Consider the following 25768-nt stretch of genomic DNA (forward strand, 5'->3'; position numbering starts at 1 on the left):
TAGGACTGAAAAGGAAGCACACGCTGCCATGCAAGGGCTACCAACAAGGGGAATTAGTTTTGCAAATGTATGGTCAGTGTCTTAACACCAGGAAGGCGGCTCGAAGTCTGGAAATGTATTTTAAGGCTCCTTTGGTCCCGATACAAAGCCTTGTGCATGTGTGTGTGGCTCCTCTCCATCCCAGCTCCATCCCCTTGCAGTGCACGCAAGCACTGCATCCAGCCCGCGATAGAAAATCCCCTGTGCAGTCAAACGTAGAAAATGCTAAATAACCCACAGCTGGAGTTTGGGACATTCCCTGCAGTGGGACATTTAATCCCACTGCCACCTCCACACGTGCTTGGTTTGCAGTGGCTGTAACAGCTCCTGCTGCAGAGCTTTCCCTCTGCCAGCCATCTCCACGGATGCCCACCATCAGAGCTGCTCGTCTGAGTTACTGCTCCTCCAGCACGACATCCCCGATCTGTAAGGACCCTAGAGTTAAGGGTTTGCATGCTGCTTTATAACTTTACCACCAGTTTCTCAGAGCCTTTTCTCCAACCACCCTGGAGAAGATTAGCCACTCTAACTTGATTGGGTTGCTATGGCAGTAATAAGGAAAAAAAAAAAAAGTCATTTATTTTTCTTTTTAAATAAAAAAAATAAAAAATCAATAATTGTCATTACTGTGTAAGGTCTTTGACATTAATTATAAATAAATGTTAGACCTGTTCAAATAACAGTGAATTTATGGCAGCAGGCTGCATGCTGCTGCTGAAGCCTGTGTGGCTGTCTCGATACATCCAGAAAACAAGAAAAGTATCGGGGCCTGCAGTTTGCATTTTATTGCCTAGGAAAATGAATGTGTAAATAGCAATAAAACGCACAATTATTTAGCACAAAGCCAAAACACCCCACAGCATTTACAGCCTGATGGATGGCGCGCCTGCCTGCTCTAATTTACCATAAAACAAGAAAGACAAGGATGGGAGAAAATAAACAATGGCTCCTGCCACCGTGATTAGCTCCAAGAGGCCAGGTGAGAACAGGCTCTCTCTGCAGAAGGGAACACTTTGCCTCTCTGGCTGATTTTTCACTTATTATCCAGCCTGTGCTGCCGTGCTGGTGAATGCTTTCCACCCACAGCATCGCAGGGTGGGTGTCTGTCCGTCCGTCCGTCCGTCCCCGTGCCCCCTGCAGAAGGGCTGAGCAGGCACCCCGGGGCGAGAGGTCAGGAGGGGGTTAGTTGTCAGGGAGCCTCGTACCAGATCGGTTTCTGGAGAAGAAAAATGCTTGCTGGCACAGGATTGAGAGGTCAGCTGTCAGGGGCATCGCCCGTGACAGGAGGAGAGCTGGGAAAGGCACGGAGAGCCTAAAAAAGGATGGAGGGTGGGGGGGAAAGGTACAAGTCCTTCAACGCCATCTGTTCAAAAGCAAGGAGAGTGAATGAGGAGAAAAAAAGAGGCATTTGAAAGACTTTCTGGGACAAAGTGAGCTGCAGAGGGTAATGCAAGTCACTATGGATTGGGAAGCAGGGGAGCAGAGGTGGACACGCTCGGTGGGCCTCACCCCAGGAATTGCCAGCGCGTGAGCCTGCCGCTGGGACGCTCTCCTTCATCTCAAACGTTCAACCCACACTTGTAACTTCCAAGTCAAATTCTCTCCACGAGCAACCCCGGTGCAGAGGCTCGCCCCAAAGCTTCTCCCTCCCTCGCCTTCTCAGTTACTGGCCTCCCAATTGAGACATCACAATTAACTGCCTGAAGGCAGGCGGTGTGAAGAACCCCGAGTGCAGGGGGAGGATTTAGCAGCTGACAACAAACACAGAGATTTTTTCACTGCTGGACTAGTGACTGTATCTTGAGCCTGCTCCAAGTTCAAGTGAAGCCAGCTGAGTCTTCCAAATGATTTCTACCAGCAGATTTATCAAAAAAAAAATATATATATATCCCCTTTTTAAAATTCAGGATGAATTTTAAGATTTCTCCTGTTTACAACAGCGGGCATTGAGTTTAGGACACCTCTACATCAGAACCAGGACAGAAAAATACGAAGTAACAGACCAAAGATGGGCACTTTTTATCCAGATTTATTCCTTTCACTGAGAACTCCAGAACTGGCCCTGCAAGGGTCTTACTCTACCAGGGGGACCTGTGAATGATTCGTGATGTGGCTTCTCAGCCCTGGTTCAAAGCCCAAAGTCAACACAAAAGCTTCTAGCAGCATGGGCCATGATCTGGCATCAATTATCATGCTGCAATATAGAATCAAAAGTAGAATGATAAATACTGAGTCCTGCCCTTCCCCACGTTTCCCTGTATAAGAGGAAAAAAAATAAATCCGTAACAATCAGTATGACTGCCTGCTTGGATTTGAAAGCTAACAGTAAGCAGTACATCCGTCTTTTAGTTATTAACATAACTAAGCTTATTGCATAATGCCTCTTTATTTTTGGAAAGAAGCCCTTCCTACCTGTCCCAGCAGCACAGTAATGAGTTGGCAGGATCCAGGAGCTTTTGAGTGAACAGGGGAATTTCTTCCTACCACAATCAGTTCTCAAACGTTTTCTCCTGGAAGTCTGGGCCACCAATTACCCAACTTTTTGAAAGAAAAGCCCTTTTATATTCCCCTTGACCAGCTTCACGTTAGCATCCGTTTCATTTGGCTGCGCACTCCTGCACTCTGCCCATTCTGCTCCCTGGAGCTGGAGGCTTGATCCTGGTCCGTGCCGAGGACAAACCCACCAGAATACCTTGGTTCAGCTCAGGCACATACAGGAGCTCGACCCGTAGAACACCTCATCCCTGCACCACCAAACGACGTGAAGCAGCCGCCGAGAACTTCTTGCTGAGTAGTGGTGGCTTCTCTCTGCTACTCCGTGCTGCGCGCGCCTCGAGTAATAGGAAAGTCTGGTGGTATAGTCTGAATAGCCAGTCCTACCGTGCCTGTCGTCCTGGGTTTATATTCCTCAGCTCAAGCCTCATAAAAAGCCCAAGCACTGGTCTTTGAACAGCAAATCAACATTTCAGAATTTACTCTTGCTTTCATGCAACGCTATCAATCACATACAATATATATTTTATAATACCTCCCTTTGATTTAACCTTATCATTGTACAAAGAGCACAGCGATGAAGCAACATGGGGGGGGTGGGGGGGGGGTAGAAACAACATCAGTGTGTACCAGAATATGAACAAGGAGAAGATTTTAGAGCTTAGGGTGTGTATCTCTGAATGGGGTTCTCAATTTTTTTATGGAGACAAAAGCACAGCCCCTGCTCCATGCCTTGGGATGTCTTAGCCCTGCTGTGCTTACAACCCTGGTAGAAAGAAAAAGGGCTGAACACATTAAGCTTTCTGCCTCTGCCTAGTCTAGAGATGTCCTAGCAGGGAGAATCAACAGCACAGGAATGCATTAGCACAACAAATAAGGCACTAGTTGGCGCTTTAAGTGGCTCCTAATGTCCCTCCACAAAAGTGCAACGTGCTGTCATCATGACAAGGGATGCAACAGATGCCTTTATCTCTAATTGCACTGAAGAGATACCTATCTCAGTGCAGGCTCTGCCCAAAGGCAAGACCAATCTCAATCCCTCCTGAGGCAAGTGCTAGTCCAAGATGTCCTTTTTTTCTGTGCACTGAAAAATGTTTCTAGCTCGTAAATTCATGGCACGGGTTCAAAATGTCTCCCAGAAGCTCTTTCAGCCACAGCCACAAATATGGTTTCACTCTTCAAATGCTGCATTGGCAGTAAAATCAAAGCTTCTCCGCTGCTTGGCCGTTACAGTTTGGAAACAAATTTTTTTGGCTCACATTTCCCCAGTCAACCTAATCCCTGCGAGCCATCAATCGCGTCTGACTACTTAGATGAAGGCATAAATCTGAATGTATTGCTGGTCTACAGAGGAGCAACCCCTTAGTTCTGGTGCTCTTGTGAGCTTCTTCTCAAAGGTGAATTCCTCTGGGTAACCCATTTTGACAGAACAGTTCTCTCTCCTGGCCTGCTATTGAACTGCCTAGGATACAGCATTTAAATGCAAGAAGGCAAAACAATCGTATTGACCGTCCTTTGTCTGCGTTTATTTAATTCTGTAAAGCAAACAGTTTGTGTGAAACGCGCTCCTCGTAATAAAATCGTATTGCACATTTGCTTATAGAGGGTCACCAGGGACAGCAAATGCGCCTGTACTCAGCAATAAATGTTGGATTTCAGGTTGCCCAGCAATTATTCAAAATGAGAGAGACTATTGCATCCAAGACTGCTGCCCTTTAGGACTCAGCCTGTCAAGCTGCATTGCTCTGTACTTTTTATCCAAGTGGATTTCATCTCCACGTTGTTATTGCTGGGTGCTATTCAAGCTTTTAAGTCCAAGCCGCAGAGAGCTGGAAAAAACAGCATTTGACTTCTGGACTGCCCATTCTTTGTTAAAATAAGCTTTTTATTATTATTATTATTATTATTATTATTTATCAATATGCCTTAGCCTATTAAAGGAGTAATACTTGAAATGCATGGATGGTTATTCTGAGAGGGCAGAGAACGAGAGATTTCAGTTTAATCACCCCTAAAATTGTTTCTTCCCTAGCTTTAAAAATTCTGCAGCATTAGTCATCAAAGGGAAGTTACTTTGCTACCATATATTTATTTCTTTGTTTTATGTACTTACTTTGGACATTTATCAGGAATCTGGTATTTCTTTCTCTTCTGAAATTAAACAAGGAGTCATTAATATATATTACGTGTGTATCTTCCTGCAGATCCGTTCTCGACATTTATTACCTATCCAGCTTTGCACTTGATACACTTGTACATATTGCTCACCAAAAACAGATATAACAAAATTCCCCAGAGCTTAAGTGCATGTAGAGATGTGTGCCACTTCCCCTTCAAGATTTAATCAATGCACTGCCACCTCAGCCCTGACCAGATGATCAGTCAACACAGCTCTGAGTAATATCTTGGAAAGTCTGAGCCCACAGACAATTACAGACCACTTAATCACAAAATTTAATCAAAATAATAATTAGGCGATGCATCCTGTTTAATGCACAAGGATGTGAGCCTTCCAGCTCCCACTGCCAGATCGGAACTGAACACATGAATGGGGAAAGAATCAGTGAAGTCAACAGACTATCATAGAATCATAGAATCATAGAATATCCTGAGTTGGAAGGGACCCTTAAGGATCATCAAGTCCAACTCTTGATACCACACAGGTCTACCCAAAAGTTCAGACCATGTGACTAAGTGCACAGTCCAATCTCTTCTTAAATTCAGACAGGCTCGGTGCAGTGACCACTTCCCTGGGGAGCCTGTTCCAGTGTGCAACCACCCTCTCTGTGAAGAACCCCCTCCTGATGTCGAGCCTAAATTTCCCCTGCCTCAGCTTAACCCCGTTCCCGCGGGTCCTGTCACTGGTGTTAATGGAGAAAAGGTCTCCTGCCTCTCGACACCCCCTTACGAGGAAGTTGTAGACTGTGATGAGGTCTCCCCTCAGCCTCCTCTTCTCCAGGCTGAACAGGCCCAGTGACCTCAGCCGTTCCTCGTACGTCTTCCCCTCCAGGCCTTTCACCATCTTCGTAGCCCTCCTCTGTACACTCTCCAACAGTTTCATGTCCTTTTTATACTGTGGTGCCCAGAACTGCACACAGTACTCGAGGTGAGGCCGCACCAGCGCAGAGTAGAGCGGGACAATCACCTCCCTTGACCTACTAGCGATGCCGTGCTTGATGCACCCCAGGACACGGTTGGCCCTCCTGGCCGCCAGGGCACACTGCTGGCTCATATTCAACTTGCTGTCAACCACGACCCCCAGATCCCTCTCTTCTAGGCTGCTCTCTAGCGTCTCATCGCCCAGTCTGTACGTGCAGCCAGGGTTTCCCCGTCCCAGATGCAGGACCCGGCACTTGCTCTTATTGAACTTCATGCGGTTGGTGATCGCCCAGCTCTCCAACCTATCCAGATCCCTCTGCAAGGCCTTTCCACCCTCATTCGAGTCCACAACTCCTCCAAGTTTGGTGTCATCAGCAAACTTGCTCAAAATACCTTCTATTCCTACATCCAGGTCGTTTATAAAAATATTGAAAAGTACCGGCCCTAAAATGGAGCCTTGAGGGACCCCACTGGTGACCGCCCGCCAGCCTGACGCAGCCCCATTTACCATAACCCTTTGGGCCCTGCCCGTTAGCCAATTGCTCACCCATCGTATGATGTTTTTATTTAGCTGTATGGTGGACATTTTGTCCAGTAGGATCCTATGGGAAACCGTGTCAAAAGCCTTGCTGAAGTCCAAAAAAATCACATCAGCTGGTTTCCCTTGGTCCATCATACGGGTGATCTTATCATAAAAGGAAATCAGGTTAGTTAGGCAGGACCTGCCCTTCACAAACCCATGCTGGCTGGGACCAATGACTGCTTTGTCCCCCAGGTGAGCCTCAATAAGTTCGAGAACCATCTTCTCCATGATTTTACCAGGCACTGACGTGAGACTGACAGGCCTGTAGTTGCTAGGGTCTTCTTTCTGACCCTTCTTGTAAATCGGCACAACATTTGCCAGCTTCCAGTCTACCGGGACCTCTCCAAATTCCCAGGATCGTTGAAAAATAATTGAGAGAGGTTCCGCGATGACGTCCGCCAGCTCTTTCAGCACCCGGGGATGAATCCCATCCGGACCCATGGACTTGTAGGGATCCAGGTGGAGTAGCAAATCCCGCACACGTTCAGGGTCGGTTGGGAGTTTGTCATCCCCACCGTCCCAGTCCTCTAGCTCAGGGCACCCTGGGTCCCGAAGCCCATCATCGGCATTGAAGACAGAGGCGAAGAAGGCGTTAAGCGTCTCTGCTTTGCCTATGTCATTGTCTGTGAGGAGACCTTCCCTATCAAGGAGCGGCCCTATGTATTCTTTAGTTCTCCTTTTTCCATTCACATATCTGAAAAAGCCCTTTTTATTTTCTCTCACAGACACAGCCAGCTTCAACTCTAGGTGTGCTTTGGCCACACGAATTTTCTGCCTACAAACACGAACGGCATCCCTGTATTCTTTCCATGACACCTGGCCCTCCTTCCAGTAGCGAAACACTCTCTGTTTCCGCCTAATCTCCATTAGAATGTTCCTGGTCAGCCACGCCGGCCTCCTGCCCCGCCTGCCTGACTTGCGATATTTAGGAATTGCTTGATCTTGTGCTTCTAGGAGGCATCGTTTAAAGAATGACCAGCACTGGTGGACATCGAGGCCTTCAAGAGCAGTTTCCCAGGGGACCTTGCTGACTAGTTCCCTGAGCAGCCTGAAGTCCGCTTTCCCCATATCTAGGGATGAGGTTTTGGTGGCACTTTTCTTTCTGTCACCGTAAATTTTGAACTCAACCACTTCATGGTCGCTTTGACCAAGGCGGCCACCAATCACCACATCTCCCACCAGACCCTCTCTGTTTTCTAGCAACAGGTCTAGGAGGGCACCTTTCCTAGTTGGCTCCGTTAGCACCTGCACCAAGAAGTTATCATCTAGGTGCTTCATGAACCTCCTGGACTTGCTCATGTCAGCCGTGTGGCACTCCCAGTTAATGTCTGGCAAGTTGAAGTCCCCCATAAGGACAAGGGGAGTTAATCTCGAGGCCTCTCTTAGTTCTGTAAAGAATAATTTATCGGCGCTATCGTCCTGGCCAGGCGGTCTGTAATAGACTCCCACAACGACATCCCCTTTATTCGTTCGTCCCTTGATCCTTACCCAGAGGCTCTCAACTTTACCATCTCCGACCTGAAGTTTCACACAGTCCAGCCCCTGCTTCACATACATCGCCACCCCACCACCTCGCCTACCCTGCCTGTCCCTCCTGAAGAGCTTGTAACCATCTATCGCAACACCCCAGTCACAGGACTCATCCCACCAGGTTTCGCTTATGCCGATGATATCGTAGTTGCAGGACTGGGCCAGGACTTCTAGCTCATCCGTTTTATTCCTCATACTGCGTGCGTTCGTGTAGAAGCACTTCAGGTGTGTCTCCTTACACTCAGCACCTTGTGGATCTGCCCGAAGGACCTCACTGGCACCCAGCCCCTCTGATTCTAGCGTACCTTCCCTTAGGTCTTCACCGGCGTGCCTGGTTTTAGCCCCTTCCCCCTTCGACTCTAGTTTAAAGCCCTATCTATCAGCCCTGCCAACTCCTGACCAAAGATCCTTACCCCTCTCCGAGAGAGGCACATCCCATCCGGTGCCAGCAGGCCCTGTGTAGCATAGACCTTCCCGTGATCAAAGAACCCAAAGTTCTGCCGGTCACACCAGTCTCGAAGCCACGAGTTTATGTGAACAGCACGCCTTTCAGCTTCGATCCCCCCTATCGGAAGGACAGAGGCAAACACAACCTGCGCCCCTGATCCTCTAAGTAGTCGCCCCAAATCCCTAAAGTCTCTTTTGATCGCCTTCGGACTTCTCGTTGCTACTTCATCGCTACCAGCCTGAAAGACCAGTAGCGGGTAGTAGTCAGTGGGCCGTACCAGGCGCTGGACTTTCTTGGCGAAGTCTCTCACCCGAGCCCCAGGGAGGCAACAGACTTCTCTGCGGGTTGGGTCCGGTCGGCATATCGGTCCCTCTGTCCCTTTCAGAAGGGAGCCCCCCATAACAATAGCCCTTCTTTCTTTTTTGAAGGATGATGTGGCAATGCGATATATATGCTATATCCTTGATGACAAAGGAAAAGCTAAACTCAAAACGCCTTGGCAAATCCTTTGTGCCAGCCAAAAACCTGGCCCTACAAGCTTCTTCCAAAGCTTTATTTCTTCAGGAGAGCAACATATTATTTTTAGTCGACCAGGCTTGAGAGATAAAGCTCAGGGTCCTGGCCCAGTAGATGCTATACTGATGCTTAGTAAGCACTTCTTGCTCAGATAAACCTTGCCCTGCAGAATGGTCAAGGATGGAAAGGAAAAGTTCCATTAAGTGACTTTTTGAAGGTCAAAATGAAGAATACAAGTTTGCCAGCTGACTGTCAGTCATCTTAGCCACTGCACTACGCTGTCTGTTGGGTCAGCTTTGTAGGTCTACGCAATGAGTTACATAGTCTGTAGTAAACACATTTTTTAAAGAACGTTGTATTTTTAAAGAATGCTGTATTTACTGTAAGCTAAGCAAAGTCACTTTCTGGGATGGATGCTCGTAGGAGGATTTTTCCACATTTTTCGCCTGCTCCAAAGTGCTGCGTGGGTCTCCTTGTTAGAGCCAAATGACATCCACACATCACTGAGCTGGAGAAACAGTGGTGGTGCTAATGCATCTGTAAACATTAAAAAGCCCAGAAACACAAACTCTTGGAAAAAGAGCAGAGGAGTGTAGAAAATGGATGAGATGCCCCAATAGGTCACTTCCACCTCTAAATTCTACAAACCTTCGGAGTTAAAAAATAGGATGAAAAGTAGATTTGTTTTCTTTAAAGCAGTGCTGCGTTATAGGCTGAGAGGGGCACACTAGCTAGAGGTCACAAGTAGCTATATACACTCTGTCTGGGTAGAGGGAATGTGTCTGGGACAGGATGCTAAAAACTGCTTTGTCCTCAGAGCAAGGATAGGCTTGTTTTAAAGATCTGTTGGACAGCTTTATTTATATTATATTTATATTTGTTTATAGTATATTTATAGTCACAGTGGTCTGAAATTAGATGTAAATCATTTGAAACTATACACTAATGTTAGCTGCTACCGACTCTTCTGGCTGTGCATGGTTTGCTGTGAAAAGGGGCAGAGAAGCCTAGGCAAGGCGCATGCCTTCATCAAACACCTTCATCTCACCTCTCACCCTGCGGCCAGTTCAAACCAACGGGGGATATGGGCCAACATTTTCCTTCTGGGAACTGAGTAGCTTCTCATAGGAGCCAGCACAAAATGAACTCTACAGATGGGTGGGGAAGAAAGATCCTTTCTCAAACACACATGACTACAAAAAAAAATAAAGAAAATGTACAGCTGAATGATGGTAACATTTCATTCTTCACAGCCTCTGTTAGCTGTGATGAATCCCTTTTGTAAATCCAGCATCTTGAGCTGCAAATGCTTATCAAGAGTGTTATTATCAGTCATTGTGAGTCTGCAAACAAAAATTCCCACTGTATTTTAATGGCTGCTGGCCACATCCATCAAAAAGAGAACTCTAACAGACATACAGTTATCATTGTTCAAATTTTAATGAATATATGGCATTCCCATTTATTATTTAAGTGACATTCAGACGCAGTTTCAGTCAAAGCTACCTTTTCATAAATGTTATTAGCTACAAATGTGCCTTTAAGAAAATATTACACTGTGCAAAAATAAAGTGTTGTACTCATAATCAAAGGAAAATGAATGGAAAGAACTAAAATCCACAGTGATACAGCCCAAACTCCCTATTCACTCAAAAACCTCTTTGATTTTAATGGGAGCTTTCTCAGAGCCTGCAGAGGAACGCAGGCTCAGGCCTGTTGGGCACACACAAAGGCACAAGAAACACCTTCTCCAAATTATTTTGGCTCACACGCAGACTTGTGTATGGTTGCTTGAGTCAGGATAGGTCTATCTGTGGTCATTTTGACCACAACTCAATAATGCTTCCTGCAAATCCGATATACATGACCCTCTGGACAGCTTTACATTCATTATCCAACTGTTTGGACCACACGCTTTGGAAAACACTCTGTAAATTAGTGTTTGGAGGGCTGAGTGGGATTCGATGCAGTTAAGGCTCTGATTTTCTCACTAACGCTTGTATTTTTGATAAACTTCTGCGCTGAGGTATCTGAAGTTAGGTTCTCAGAAGAGAAACATGCTAAATCTAGTCAGGTTGCAAATGCTGGCCCCAGACTGCTTGCTATCCAAGCCAGCCAGCAGCTATTTATTTTCCCTAAATTAATCCCAGCTCAGCGAGACACTTAAGCACACATCTAACTTTATAAAGACAGAGTGGGTTTTCCACTCACTTAAATAATGTAGATGCAAATGCTCTGCTGAATCAGGTCTATAAAAATCCAATAGCAGTCAGTAATAAATATCGTGCCATGCAAGAGTCATCTCTGCTCTGCAGTCACAGTCTGCAACCTATAATGGTGGTGCTGTGGGGTTGCCTCTGCTTCCCTGCATCCTCCTCTGTTCCCTGATTGTGCAGAGACAAGCTGAGAGCCTCACACACTCCTCCTCCTCTCCCTGTCTGGGAATAAGATGTGTCTCGATATAGAAGGCATCTATTATGCAAGATTTATCTTGTGTTTCCCTGCCCTGCTCTTCTAACCATGCATTTGAGATTGAGGTGGTGGTGTCAGTGCATCAGCTGGGTGTCTGAAGCTAGAGCGGCAGAAGCAGAGGTGGTTTATTTGCCAAAGCAGAAGGTTTTTCTTCTGCAGCGACTTGGTGTTAAATTGGCTTTATTTCAACTAGGACAAATGAGCAAACCTCAGGATAAACGTAAATGATACCTCCCTGGAGCTGGGATCCTGCCTCTAGTAGCAGTATATATGCTGCATACTGAAGAAGGTGAAAGTGGTCCCTGCTAAGCCTGGACAGCTCTGATAGACTCTGCTGCAGGAAAAGGTCAGAGTTAAAACCAACAAAAAGAGACTAAGATGGATGCCTGAGTGCAAACTTGCACGTCTGATACCCTCTGCTTAGCAGCACGCTTCCCACGCTGCCACCTAAACTCTGCAGGGACTTTGCCTTAAAGGAAAACAATATAAAATAATAATAATAATAATAATAATAATAGTAGTAGTAGTAGTAGTAGTAGTAGTAGTAGTAGTAGTAGTAGTAGTAGTAGGTCCCCAGAGGAGCTCAGAATGACGTCCCTGAACACTGCCTCTGGACAGGACTGAGCATTTAGCATCTGTCATTGCTGCACACAGCAGGCACCTGAAAAACAGGCATTGATCAGACCTTGGGGTCTCAGCATTGCCAATGTTGTGCCTAACACGTGTGGACAAGACAGGTTTTAGCAGAAAAGTCAACCACAGGCATCAGTTTTGTTGAGAGGAGATTGAGGGACCACCACCGAGTGCTCAGACAGGACACGCAAGTTACATCTCCTCTTCCACCTGGGAGGATTTCCATCGCGGTATCTCACCTGCTGGATTAATAATCTGTGCCCCAAATGAAAATAGCCAGATCTGCTTGTCAGGTTTTGTCTTGGTGGGATGTAGCTCTTGGGGGTACCTTTGGGTGAAGAAGGTTCAAGGGGCAGGATGTGGAGCACAGGAAAGGTGGCCTCTGTGTAGGCTTCAACGAAGCCTTTAAAAAGGCATGAATTCATGCACGTACAGGTCCTTTAGAGGATCTGGCCCTGGGTGGTAAATGATATATATGTGATAACTACTGGCTGAAGGAAAAAAAAAATCAGAAAACAACCCGCTAACATTAACTGATTTAATAGCTTTAGGAGATGCACCATCAGCATCCAAAAGAAAGATTGGGAGATGGAGAGCTACTCTGGAGCAGAGCACAGTTTTATCAGAGTAAACCTGGATCAATTCAGTCTTTTTTGGTGCATATTCATCCCAGAGAAACACATTGGTTTCTCTATGCATCAATAATGAATTTTTTCCTACACTCTGGGTAGGCCCTTCACAGATACCCACCATTTGATCCTGCGGGTTCGACTTGGTAAAGAAGTTGCAGTGGGAGGTTGTTATCCTCCGGCATGGGTGGAATCTGTCAATTCTGTCATTTTAAAAGGCTATCATGAGAAGGCATCTCACCCAGGCTGCAAGATGAAGCATCTTAATCTTGAAACTCTTCTGTTCTGCAGGATTATTTCCATGCAGGCGGAGTTAAGAAGCCCTCTCTCCATTCCTGCTCCTTGGGTAGAGTCAAAATGATCTCTAAATCATGAATTTACAAGCGAGGTAATTTCTCAGTGCCTTCGCTTTCAATTTCTCATGACATAAAAGCTAAAATTAAAGCATTATTAGGGGATAAGGGTCAGCCGTACAGCCAGCCAACCGGCTGGCAATGAACCCACCTGGAACAAAGAGATCCCAAAATAAACTTTTTTAACGAGGAGGATGGAGAAAAGCCAAGCAGAAGTTGCAGAGGACACCTCATTAAAGAAATTGATAAGCCTAAGTCAGGTCAATCTGTTTAAGTAACTCAATGGCTTCAGTCGGATAGGAATAGATCTGTTTAATTTGCCTTTGGAAGAGGAGCAGCGCAGAGGAGGAGCCCTCGCGGGGAGCCGTAAGCTCCCCATAAAAGTTGGTCATTGTGTGGGGAGTCACGCCTGTGGTTTACTCCCTTGGAAGATGGATATCTCACACCGAGTGAGCCGAGGAAGCTGCAGGCAGCTCTGTAGTGTGCACTGATACCGTGGGACCTTTCCTGCTCAGCCACACAGCCTGACCCGCGGGCTCAGGACCGACCGAAAATGCCCATCAGGCAAGCACAAAAAACAAAACTGAAGACGCGAGCCAGGCTGCTTTCTCTTTACACCTTTGCAGCACTCGGAGAGGTTCAGCAGGAGCAAGCGAGCTGACACTCCGTTGGAACAAAAGCTCAAAAAATGCTTCTCGTTTTCAAAGTCCAGCCCAGGGGCCCCGAGTGGGAAAATAAATTCTCGCAGTGCAGAAAGGCCACACGGCGAACTGCCTGGCCTCCGTCAGGATGTCCTCTCTGTTATCGTCTACCCGTGCTGACGGTGGGGTTGTCACTATCCGAGAATTTCCGTAATGCTGAGCACAGCACAGCCACCAGCCTGGGGAATGCCAGCAGCCAACAGCATCCTGCTAATGACTGCTGCTCACCGGGCAATGGATCAGCAGTAATTAGCAAACCGCCGCCAAGCTCAGAGACCTCGTTTGCAGGTAGCGGGGTGACCCTACTGATCCGACTTTGGGGCTTACTCCTTCACTGAGCGGAAAAACAACGTCTTTAAGTAATTGCACGGTTTGGTAATAGGTAAACAAGAACTTTGCTTTGAAAAATATATATAAAATAAGCCCAGCGCTGGTTTTATGAGACAGATCTCAGCAGCAACCCAATAGGAGGTTTTGTCATGCTTGGACTTAATCTACCTTTTAGAGATGATGTATAATAAATTATCATAATGATTAAGAGCCAAACACAGCATAAATGGAGTCCCTGTCACCCAGGCTTCAAGCAAACATTAAGCTTTATGATGTATGAGCGTACATAGTAATGAATAAGTACGTCTCTCACAGGCTTTTCTTCCTCAGAGCCATACTCAGAGAGGTTTGTCAGCAGCCCCAGCCGTTAAATACCCCTCAGTCAGGCCTCAGAAACTGTGAGGTTTTGAATTCTTTGAATAGAGCTTCTGATCTCAGCATTAGGAATCCCAACGCCTCTCCTATCCTGCTGATAAGAAAGACAGAAAATGACTTTTAAAGCGCAGGGAGAGCATCCCGCCGCCCAACCCAACCTGAAAAGGTGGTGGTGTTTTGGTGCAACACTGCAACCATGGCACCATTTACCTCATCACTACAGCAACAGACCACACAACTAAAACCTGCAGCTCCGAAGTCAAAGCAAAACCCATTTATCTGGAACCGAGCAGACCGCGTTGTACCCAGAGAACAGGCACTGCATGCCAAGTGAAGGCTCTCCTGATTTTCATGAAGGGGCCATGCCACTTCTTCATGCCATTTTCTGGGGTTCCCAGCCACTTCGTCCTGCACCAGCATCGCCTGCCCTACCCAGGCAACAAGGACCCTCAGCACCCCACCGCCTACACAAGCGCCGTCCCCTTTGGGATGAAAGGGGGCAAACCAAGGAGCTGCACAGGTTGGAGGGAAGAAGATATTTTAGCCATGGTTTTGGCTAGATGACTACTATAGATCATTAAGCTGTTCTCCTCTGGCTGGATTTATTGTTGACTCAACAAAAGAAAGCGCAGACGGCTGAGTACCTGCCAAGCCTGAGCAGAGCCGTTGCGCCAAACGAAAAAAATAAAAAAGTCGATGCACAGTCAGAAGGAAGCCATAGACACTTGTTTTCTCTTACACCTGCAAAACCGAAACTAACTTCCCTCTTCGCATAATGGAAAGCCTGCAAACGCAGAGCCGAGGGAAAAACCACCCCTCGCACTATCGATACTGAAAGCAGATGTTCAAAAATTCCATCCCCGTTCCAAACTTCGCCAAGTTTAACGCGTTTTGATTCACCTTCTCCTAATGACTTGCAGTTCCTCTTCCAGGGGACGTAAAGGGTAAAGCAATGAGAAGGGGAAAGGCAAACCTGATGAATTCCCCCTGTCCCGAGAAGCCAGCTCTGAGGCGGTGGAGGCAGCAGCTGCTCACCTGGGCAGAAATTGGAGGAATCGCTTGCATCGCAGAAGTGGAGAGAGATGGGTGATGCGGGTCTGCAGAGCCCGTGATAGTCAAATGACTTCTTTTTTCAGGGCTTTGTGCCAGAATGAAGCAGAATGAAACGGAGATAATCCGCTAAAAGAATTCCCCATACAGCACGGGAATGGCCAGATGCTTCCTGTGCTTGAGATTTCAGGGCGGAAAGGCTACAGAGCAGGGCATGGGTTCGACATGGTCATCAGCAGCAGGTCAGAAAAAAAAAAAAAAAAGAAAAAAAAAGACAATACGAAAGCAGAACTACAGGCCAAGTGCTTTGTGCTGGGAAGTCGTCACTCCCTGGGGTCTGGCACTGAGAAACAGCAGCGGCCAGAGGACCGGAGAGCCAACCAAGTGCAAAGCCACATGCAGGCAGACAGCAGTTTGGGGACTGAGAGAAACCAGATACTTATGAATGGCTCGGCACGAGCCTCAGAAATACGGAAAGCATCACCCTGAAACACATTTCACATTTGCAGCAACCCAAAATGCCAATGGATTTGCTGTAAAAGCTACCAGAATAAGAAATAATAATAATAATTAAAAAACAGCCAGCTAAAATGTCATATAGCAATTTTCATTTGTTTATTTTTCTGGAAGCATTTGTATTTTGAAAGTCTCCTGATCATCCACCTCAGTCATTTTAGACCTCAAAAGAACTGCCTGCAACTTAGGGTTTATTTTTTGTTTTTGTTTTTTTACATACTGCCTTAAATGTCTCAAATTAAGTAATTAAGCAAATAGTGCCTTTAGCAGACGTTCAGGCTTTTTGTGGTCAGACTTTCCAGTTACATCATGTACTCTTTAGCCACAGCTTCCCTTGCCTCCAAGTATTTCAGTGTCTCAGAGGATTTTCAGATCACATCATATCTAAGGTTATAGCTGTCTGGCTCGTCACAAATACTCCAAACATTATGAGCTGAACACACAGAGAGACACAGAGCGGAGCTTCGAACAGCAGAGGTGTGATGCAGAATTACAATCCAAAATCTCTGTAAGAACCATGTTTTCACACCCCACAGCTGCATTCGCAAGCCACTGGTCCTTTAAATTCTCTACAGAATGACCAATATTTTTAGCTTTATTCTGTTACATATTTAGGTATCTGCAGAGAGCAGAAATGACATATCTTTACTAAAGAAATTTCACTTCTGCATCCCCCCATCCCTTCTTGAGAAAAGTCAATAAAAGCTTTTTTTTTGCAATGACAGTGAATTTGCGTAAGAGCAATGGGGCTATCAAATTAAAGGCAAACCTGTTATAATAACAAGGGTGACTTGCATACCCAGCAGAGGTATCCCACTGAGAAAAGAGCTCATGAATGCTCTGCTATAAAACACCAAACAAAAGCATCTGAGTGGCGTGAACAAAGGGAAATTGCCGCAGAAATTACAAATAATCAGATATTGGTGCAGGAGAAATTCCGTCCCTGGGTTATCATCAGCAACTGGTGCTTCAGAAGATCAGTAGAAAGCTGTGAACGGCTCTTTAATATAGGAAAAGGCATCTCCTCAACCTTCTGGAGGCAGCAATACAGCCTAGAGCATGAGATGCAGCATCTGACGTATCAGATACCCTGTTTTTCATGCTTACTCAAAACCGTAGTGCAGCAGCAAGTTTCAGGGTCAGCTACACATTGACAAAGCAGCACCAGCTCACAGGTGTTTAAACACTGCTATTCTTTCACTTCTGAAAGAAAAAATAAAAATGCAAACATCTGCCCCATGGCAGGGGGCTGACAGCATCTTTTCAAGCAGGGCACAAGACCAAACAGTAAATACTCGGGGAAGTTTTCTCGTGTGTGAAGCAAACACCTTGCAAAAAGCTTCATGCATGGCACTTGTGGGTGCAATCAAGTCAGTCTGGACCTCTCATCTCTAAGAGGACACATCTATAAGTGGGTGTCAGGCAGTGGGAAGACACCAGCTGGGTTAATTTTCTGCTATGTCATGCGTTTGAGCACAGTTGATTATTACGGTTTTAACTCTGTTTACGTGAGTGGGGCTCACTCACTTGCGCAGTGGTGTCTGCAGGGCAGCTCTGAGCCAGTGAGCCCAGTGATATCCCACCCCCAAAGGAAGAGGAGCAGATCCTAATGAAGCTTCCACACCTCTTCCACATTCACCTGCAAGGAACAACACTCATGTGATGGATGGTTTTTTCAACAGATAACACTGACACCAAAATATTTATTGATTTTTCTTTAAAGGGCACGAAAGCAGCAGGAAGGCACTGCTTTCAGTCAGGTGCAGACAACTCAATCCTCTTTGGGCTCTAAGCCTCCTGTCGGCCTACCCGACGGGCACAGCCTTTGGGCTTCAATTCTCCACAGAACGAGAAAACCCCAAAAGCAAACATTAAAGCCCTCGGTGTAGATGCCCCAGGTCCTGCCCTAGTGCACATACACCCACAGCAGAGAGGTGAATAGGCTCTCAATCCCATGTTAGCACCCACCTGATCTAACATCACACCTCAACACCTGAGCAAGTCATCAACAGAGAGAATTTAACCATCAATAGAGAGAATTCTTATAGCCTCTTTTTGGGTCGTTTCCTCCACAGTGAGATGAATCAGATGCTGAAGTACCTACTTCTGTCTGTATCCTACAAAAGGAGACCTTACAACCAGCTCTGACAGCAGTGCATAGGTTACAGATGTTTGCACTTGGTCGGTTGCATCCCACACTCATCTCCTTTGCTCTAAACAAGGTCCCAGGACAGGGAAACGCTCTCTGCCCCAAAAGGAGCATGAACTGCCTCCCCCGCCACGCCTGCACTCCACACACTACCTTTCATTCTGTAAGGCAAGCGGTTTTCTCCTAATTAAAAGAAACCGAAGTGTTCTTGAAAGAAAATGAAGCGCCAATTCCCTCGGCGATGCGGGCGAACGTACTTCTTTCTGCAAGGTCGTTTTTAAATTATTGGGTCGCAGCAGCGTATTTTTCACAGTATTGATTCTGCCAATAGTGCTGTCACCAGCGATATTGGGGTGGGGAGATGCAGCGGGCACCTCACCTATTAGAGCTACGTGTGCGCGCTGCCTGCTAGGCCCTGAGAGATGCAGAAACCCTGCCAACCTGGTGACGGGCCCTGAAAACACCTTCTACGATCACCACGCATCCATCCCCAAAGGCTGACACCTCTGCAGCTACTCCGGGCCTGGCAGCCCTCCAAACCACGATCCCACAGGGATTTGCACCTGGACTGATCCATCCCTGTACCCATGCACCACCCTTCACTGCTCAAGGGCCAGCTTGGCTGGATTTCGCCTCTGCTTTTACAGGCAAGGCAGCCAGCAGCATCCCATATTTATACCCCCTCCAAGGACGCTCATCCTCTTTGCCAGGCAGCTCCTCCAGTGCCACCAAATCCTGCTGAGGGACACCTACTTTCATCACGCTGCCAGCCACCTGCTGCTGCTCGCCCCCATGTCTGCTACCTATCAAGAGTTATTAATGAACCATATTCACTCTTGTCATCTAGTATAGTAAGGTTTACAAGGTTATAGCTTACAAAACCAAAATCATTTAATTGAGATTCCCATATATTGAGAGCTCACGTACCATAAAATACCCATCTGTCTAAAGATTTTTATTTTATAAACAGGTGTATTTACAATCAAGTCTTAAGCTCTCTTTTCCCCATCCAAAGCCAGTGGAATTTCTAGAAATGTTACTCTGGCACATTTTAACATCTCTTCTGTCACGTCTGCACAACATGGGATATGGAGAATCCTTAAAGAGAGAAAAAAGAGCTCAGTGTTATTTATGCTACCCGAGTTTTTGTATACTGCAAATTCAAAGGTTCTTCGCTACTTTAAACTTTTGGCATCTGTGACTTCCCCGTGGAATAAACCATCTGCACTTCAGCTCTTCAATAGTAGATGACTAAGGACTGTCAATACTTCAGTAAAGCGTGTAGACCCATCCAGCTGTGTTCCAAAAATGTTGAGTGTGACAGCATATTTTAAAAGGTGATAGAAAGAAACATGAATTAAAACCAGGTTAGCTCTGAAAAATGTAGGAAGTGACAATTTCAGTCCAGAGCTGGACCACAGCAGACAAAGTAGAATTTCCCAGATCTTCCGTGTCAGATATAGAAACGAATCCCTGTCTTTAAGTCAGTGTCCTATCTAAAATCTATCCCATTTCTCTTACTGTAAAAATGATCAAAGTCTCTGTTTAATGGATCTCTACAAACCCTTTCAAATGCTGGAATCAGATCGTATTATAGGCTTTTGTTGCAACGAAGTTAACATTATCTTGTTTCCCTGAGTCTGTAGGTCACCAATGCTCAACCCATGGCTACACCGTAGTTAAGAGTGTGCTCAGATCAACATCGGCACTGAAACCCATCTTTCTGAAGCAGTGGCTATATCAGGGGTGCAGGTAAAAAGGCCGAGTGTTACCAGATTTTGTTGGAAAGCGCAGTTCAGAGGTGAGCAACTCAGGCTTGTATCAGCAGAAAGGGTTACAGACATATTCTAGGTATGTCATAAATAACAGACTTCAGTTAACCAGAAGTGTATTTTTCCTTGATTAAGGATGGGTAGCCAAATAGTCAGTATATTTATCTACCTTGTACAGAGGAAATCCACACTCAGTCTGCCCAAGTGTTCTCTATATACCTGCCTCTATTTTTCTTTCCCCTATGTTAGAAGTTAGGTGTTTCTGTATTTCTTGTTTTAGTCTAGGTCCTCATAACATAGACCTTTTTTATTAGTTTTTATTATTCCCACCTACGACATAGCTCCCTTGCCCCTCGTTACCCAATACATTGTCACCGCAGGGGAAAGAGAACAGAGAAGATGGTAATGACATGAAGCCACAAGGTTTTAACCTAAAGTTTATTCCTCTTTGGCTGTTTGAGGCTGCTTGAAGCACGAATTCACTGCTGCTGTTTAAAAAAGAAACTCCCCAATTACCCCAGTGACACAGCTCCTGCGGAGGGACAGTTGGCTTGTCCATCACGTGCCAGCACACCACTTGTCCGTGCTTACAGCAAGAACTTGATTCCTGCAGTATATCCCCCCACAGATGGCATGGCTTTGAGGAAACCACAATAAAAACCTGAAAAACCTGGGAGTTAAAAACCAATGCTCCCCTTTCTAACAGGTTCTTCCTGTACAGACTTGTTAAAGATCAAATACTGAAGCTGGGATTTCAAACCCGTGCATACTTTTCTGGTCTATTTCACCCAGTCATTAGCAGCATTAAATCAGGGCAGAATATCTGCTAGGAAATGTAGTCATCTAGTACCAGGAAAATGCACTAGCATGTCTGTTTGATGTTCTGAGAGGGTCTGGTACTCCAAGACAGAAGATACCAGAGCTTTTCAAGTTCTGCTCATTATTTGCTTTGCAGTGACACAGGAAACAGTAAGGGCTTTAATCTGTAAATAATCTTTCCTTCAGGGATCTGGGAAAGATCTACAGGCCATAGCAATTGCATTTGTTTCCCCTCCATGAAATCCTTCATTAAAATACTGCTCACTCAATAACAAGTTTGGGGAAAAAAAAAATAAGCAAAGTGTTTTTATGCAAAGTCAAAACTCCTGAATCTCTTTGCTGTTATGCTACAAACAGCTTGCTCAAGTTTCAGGAGATTGGGCTTTGCATAAGGATGTTTCACAGAAGCAGAGGGAAAACCAATTCTTAAAACACTAGGGAAAAATTAAGAGGAAAAAAAATGTGCAAGATAAGATAGCCAGATGAGCAGTTAAATGCTCCGACACCTTGATCTCAGCACATCAAATACAATACATCTGCTTCCGTGGAGACTGTGCCCTTCTCCTAAATGTACCCTCCTCCCTGGGTGCACTGACGTCCAACTTCAGACCAAAACCTTCTTAAAGATTGTTTTCTTTCTTCCTCTTCCAGTCCCTCCCTCCAGCCACCCTCGCTCCTTCCACCACCCGACAGACCTGATACAGGGCAGCCCTTCGGATTCGGGGCTTAACGCTGTACATCACTGTGATTGATTGGACTTCAGCAAAAAGTCCATGTAATGATAATTTCGGAAAGAGGGAGGATTAATTTTGGTGTGATGCTGCAGATCAGTCTCCATTTCAGATTAATTAGCTCCAGCAGCTACAGGACTGGCAGCAGAGATGCAGGTACCCACCAACAGCTGCTGCAGGGGTGGGAGCCAAGAGGCCCCTGTGTGTCCCACATCTCTCTTACAGATTGTTGGTGCCCAGCTCTCACGGTTTTGGTTGGGATGGAGTTAAATTCCTTCACACAGGCTTGTGGTTTGGATTTGTGATGAAAATAGTGGTGATAAGACACGGATGTTTTAGTTGCTGCAGAGCAGCACTCACCCAGAGTCAAGGACCTTCCAGCCCCTCGTGCTGCCCTGCCAGCGAGGGGCTGGGGGTGCACAGGGAGCTGGGAGGGAACAGGACCAGGACAGCTGGCCCAGATGGACCAGAGGGACATGCCACACCATGTGGTAGTGTCATGTTCAGCAATGACAGCTGGGGGGAAAGCAGGAGATGTTTGGAGTGATGGAGTTTGTCTTCCCAAGATGTCCTTACGCGTGATGAGCCCTGCTTTCCTGGGAGTGGCTGACACCTGCCTGCTGATCAGAAGCAAATTCCATGTTTTGCTTTGTTTGCACACGTGGCTTTTACTTAAGCTAGTGAACTGTCTTTGTCTCAACCCATGAGTTCTTGCACTTTTACCTTTCCGATTCTCTCCCTGGGGAGGGTGAGCAAGTGGCTGTGTGGTGCTCAGCTGCCTGCCGGGTTAAACCACAACATCAGCAAAATGCAACATAAGTCTTGAGCTGGAGAAACAAAGAGAGGAACTGAAGAGCCACTTGGTCACTGGCTGACAAGCCATACCCTGCCAAGTCAGAGGGAAAGTCACCCCAAGGATTTAACAACTATTCTGGGGGCTCTGGAATGACCTACGTGATGAGAAGTGCCAAGTTTTCATAACAGCAGAATCCCCGCATTTTCACATATGTAACCTGTAACCATAATCACCCAGGTACCCTGCAGCTATGCAAGCTCTGGGATTTGTAACGAAAAACAGAGCGAAATTCTGGCCACAACAAATTTGGTAAAAGTTACAGAGAGGAAGTAATTCAATAACCTGATTTGTGGTGGCTGGTTGTATTGAGGATACTGGAAGAAACACCGATGATCCTGACTTAATGGTTAAGAGCAGCAAATCAATACTTTGGGCCAAACTATGATCCTATTTTAGTTCATTTAGATCTGTGAAAATGAATCAAATTACTCAAGATCTTCATCTACGTAATAAAGCTGGTCATTTTGGCATCGTGGTCTGCGAGTACTCATTACAGAAGCCAAACCACAGGCTTGCTCCAGATGGCTTGTCTCTACAGCACAGCATACATCCAAGGCACTTTACAAACTAATCACCTACTGATCATATCCTTTCAATTAAAAATTACTTAATTTTTCCAACTGCTGGCATCCATTTATAGACATACCAGAAAATTATGAAGTGCTTGGCCAATAACATGCAGCTTTTTCTACATTACAGAATTGTCAGCTAAACAACATTAACCAGTCTGGTAAGGCAGTGCACTTCATATCTGGCACATGCTGCATTTGGAAGTTTCTCCACCTCTACATCTGCGGTGGTGTCAGCCTTAGCAGGACCATCTGAGAGCAGAGATGAATTGGGGTAAAAAGTCTCTCACTCTACATCATAGATACAGATGAAGAGACTTTCTAGAGTGATTTAATTAAATGGAAAAAGCTCCAAAAGGAGCTCCAGCTTTGCTTCTTTTTGATGAAGCAGATTCAGGCTGACGCACACGTTGGCAGAGGAGAGGACACTGCATCGTTTTCTGGGATGCTTGCACAAGCTACAGACAAAGTCTACCAGGTTTTCATTCTTAGTGCAAACTTCTCAGGGCATCACTCACCAGCATCTCAGTTTGAATCACTGAAGTCTCTTCTCCAGGAATGCACAAGTGTATTGCTACAGCAAAATTGTGCCTTACAGCAACGAGAAATGCGACTTGCTCATACGCAAGGGTATATAAGGTATTAGTTTCCTTTAGAGCAGCCCTGTGAAAAGGTGTATTCCACTTTCCTTTTTATCACAATACTGACAGGTATGATATAAATGCAGCCTTCAAAATGAGCACGTAGGCAATCAAAAAAAAAAAGTGTATCTGCTGGGGACTGTCAAGCAGTTGGCCACAATGATCTAAAGGTGACCGACCTGTGCTTTCCCACCCCGAAGCTGTATGTTTGCCTTCGGTACTTGTCTCAGTGAGCACTAGCTGAACTCGTGCTAAGAAAGATCAATTTTCTTCACAGCAAGTAGGCATGCTGTAACCTTTATTTCAGAAACCCCAGTATTTTCAGCTAACAGCTTCACCCCCATTCTTGGTTGAAGACCTTTTCTTACAGATGTCACTCATGACCACAGACCTAGCGTAGCAGCTTATTTTTGCTTCACTGCAAGCATCTAGAGTCACTGCAGGCCATTAAAGAGACTTGTCTGGCTGAACAGCTTCCAGAATTGCAACGAAGGAGTTATTTAATATCCTCAGACAAAAGCTACTATGCAAATAAAGAGCACTGCGATGTACCAAAGAGGGTCTTCTGATTACCATCTCGTATTAGTCCAATAGAAGTAAATGGATTCTAGCCCTGGTTTGTGCCATACAGTTCCCTGGATAAAGAATCTGTAGTTTAAAATAAACCCTGCTAAACAAACTATAGTCCACTTAGCTTGACAAATTTAAACAATTAACTTGCAGGAAGCCAAGCTGCTTTTTCATACTCATGGGTCAGCTGCCTTGAAACAATGTCTGAAGTACAAATAGGCTTTCAGGGCCAGATTCTGATTTCATTCATCATGGTGTAAATCAGGAATAATCCCTTTAGAGATTAGTAAGAGCAGGATCAGATTCAGGCTCTCAGAGCTAAGCACAAACCATGTGCTTGCTGGGCTTATTCTAATTCTTCTAAGCACCAAGAAATTCTCCTTCAGCACATCCTTCTTCCATTCTGCCTCTGAATTGAGGACCAAAGGCTCAGTGCTGCTGCTAACACCCAACAGAAGACATTTGTTATTGAAAAATTATTTTGCCTACAAAGCTCCTAAGTAAGCCTTGCAATTAGAAATAAAAGTAATATTAAAAAAATCAAATTACACAGGCAGAGCACAGTTGTATTTAAAGACCCCTCCTGACCCCTGAACCATGAAATGAACTACAGTAACCATCTTTTACAAGAAATGAACGCATTTAATTGTTTTGATTTACAGCATCTGTCTCTGGTTCCGGGCATATATCAAAGGAAAACATAAGCAGAGCTTTTGCCAGATGCATTTAACAACTTTAGGAAGCATCTCAACAAGAATTCCAGCGCTGTTGCAAATGAATGCAATGTCATCTGAAAGTCACTTGTGTCCTTCCCCTGACACCTCCTTTGAAGGTTCAGGCAACAAAAAGACAAGCATGCCAGTGAGTGTCTTGCTTATTTTTTTTTGGTAAGATCAAAACCAAAGTTACCAGCTTGATCGAACTACGTGTTACTGTGCAACTATATCAAAAGGACACAAGTTTTGCCATTCATAATGCTTGTGCCAGTGCACCAGTCTGAGTGTACACATGGGAAAACCTGGCGAAAGAGGCTAAGACATAAGTCTTTCATATTTAGATCAGGATACAAGTCTCACAAGAAATGGAGAACTACAAAAATCACCTGCCGAGAAAGATAGCATGAGCCTACACGGATACTATTCTCATTTGATGGGGAGCAGTTCAGTCTCTCTGCCACGATGCTTACAGTGCTTATGCCTCCCAAAGCAGCCTGCTGAGCAGACTAACTGTAGGGCACCTTTAATTCTGGATGCCAAGTCTGTTTCTTTGTTCTGCACCTCCTGAAGAACCTATGCTTTAATCTTTAATTTTCCCAACACCTAAGTTGCTTTCTACGGGTTTCTGTGACATGCCTTAAAGTTCATGCATCAGGTTTAAAATGTTACACTGAGCACTCTTTGCAAGGTAAATTGACCTTTGAGGGAGGGAAAAAAAAATCCCATATCCCAATAACTTTGGACAGGAAGTTGAATTTCAATAGGAGCTATAAGTAGAGTTCCACAGGCTGTCACATCTATGAAAGTTTCCTTCAGGAAGGGGAGGAAATCCGAAGGGGTAACTTTGCAAGAAAGGAAATTTTATCCTTTTGTACCTTTAACAGGACTCTCGGACAGTAATGACAGATAGGTCTAAGAAAAGTACTCCGCTATGCAGGCTGAAAAGAGTCCTGTTGGAACTGGGTAAGGAAACCCGTATCATCGGTTGTCCATAAAAGTGCCATGTGCTCTAGAGATCAGGAGATGTCAGATGCTTTGCAAGTCTCATTAAGCAGATGAGACCTTCAGCAATCGATTCTAACACATGTGCTGAGCAACAGCCCTGTGCTGACTCAGAGAGAAGCACACTACCCGCTCTGTCTCCGCAAGATATTTCAGTCTTGCCTTCTAAAGAGTCT

General features: G+C 45.5%; 1 protein-coding gene across 2 annotated transcripts in view; it reads right to left on the reverse strand.

The window, feature by feature from the left end:
- Positions 1-25768, reverse strand: part of ST3GAL1 (ST3 beta-galactoside alpha-2,3-sialyltransferase 1) — a 79985-nt gene that overhangs the window by 41670 nt on the left and 12547 nt on the right. The window contains exon 1 of one of the 2 annotated variants that reach the window (XM_080580719.1): positions 15237-19012. The exons of the other annotated variant lie outside the window; for it this stretch is intronic. The gene's annotated coding sequence lies outside the window, so the exon portion shown is untranslated. Of the gene's footprint in view, positions 1-15236; positions 19013-25768 lie in introns of those variants that run through there. 2 annotated transcript variants of the gene reach the window in all.

The sequence above is a fragment of the Anser brachyrhynchus genome (genome assembly GCF_964034855.1).
Source record: "Anser brachyrhynchus genome assembly, chromosome: 2".
NCBI lineage: Eukaryota > Metazoa > Chordata > Aves > Anseriformes > Anatidae > Anser > Anser brachyrhynchus.